This window comes from Mustela nigripes, chromosome 6 (genome assembly GCF_022355385.1).
Source record: "Mustela nigripes isolate SB6536 chromosome 6, MUSNIG.SB6536, whole genome shotgun sequence".
In the NCBI taxonomy this organism is placed as follows: Eukaryota; Metazoa; Chordata; class Mammalia; order Carnivora; family Mustelidae; genus Mustela; species Mustela nigripes.
This window is the reverse complement of record NC_081562.1, coordinates 126,722,214-126,723,348: the sequence shown is the minus strand read 5'-3', so window position 1 is coordinate 126,723,348 and position 1,135 is coordinate 126,722,214.

Genomic DNA, 1,135 nt, shown 5'->3' with positions numbered 1-1,135 from the left:
CCACAGGTGCGGGGTGGCATGATGAATGATTTGCCTGATTTTTGCCAAGCTCAAGGGCTCTTCTCTTGGACTTTCAAGCAGATAGAAAATATTGTCATTTCTTTTAATTCACAGCATTACTTTCAAGCCGAACAAAGGCAGAGGCCGGGGGGGAGGCGGGGGAAGGGCTCGGCTGTAATGAAGCGCCCCGGAGGCGGAGGTGCAGCCGAGGAGGCTGAGGCGGCGGCGGAGCGCGCTGCCGCGTTTGTGCGCAAGTGACTCTCCTGTGCCACACACAAAAGGCCTCCTTCTCCCCACCTTCTGCCGCCTTTCAGCCCTCGGGCCCCCGCCGAGCCGGCTCCCGGAACTCCGGGGGGCTCCTGGCCGCCTCCCCAGGGCAGCCCGACCTTTGGGACGTCCGCCGCTGGCCAGGCAAACCTCGCCAAACTTTCCCCAAACTCGGCGGGCTGGGGAGGGACCCTGGCCGGAGGCGCGCATGCGCCCCGCCCGCTGCTCGGAGTTCCCAGGGTTCCGGAGAGCCGGGGTGGAGTCGGACGAGTGTCCTCGGAGGCCCGTCTAGCCCCTGCTCCCTGGGCAGTCGGGGCTCGCGTGCCGTCCGTCTTCCCTCGAGGCTGGAAGTGGCTGCCCGGCGCCGGGCTCTCCGCAGTTCGGCTATCTTTGCGCATGGAAGTCTCCAAGAGGGGCTCCAGGAAGCGGCGAGCAGAGAGGGGGGCGAACGGCCTGGAGGAGGGCAGGAGATAGGACACAAGGCTTCTTTGGGGAGGCCCGGGGTAACTACGCCCCCTGGCTGGGCGGGAAGCCCGAGGGCGGCCGCCTGCAGAGGGCCCCATGGCCCGGGGCGCAGGCGGTGGCGAGGCGGTTTCGCGTCAGGGCGGAGGCGCCAGCGCTCGTAGCTACAGTGGCTGGGACGCGGGTTTCTAGCCCGCCCCTACTTTGGGGCCCCTGGGGACCTAAACCTGCCACTCGCGGGGGGGTCTTGGCCCTTGGCTGATCTCCGCAGCTTCACGCCAACCCTCTCCCTGGGGCTTCGACACCTGTTCCAAATAACCTGTTGCGCCGACTTTGCTTTGGAAAGGCGCCGGCGTTCTGCTTGATGGTGGCGGGCCGTGGGGAGGCCCCCAGGCGCCAGGAGAGC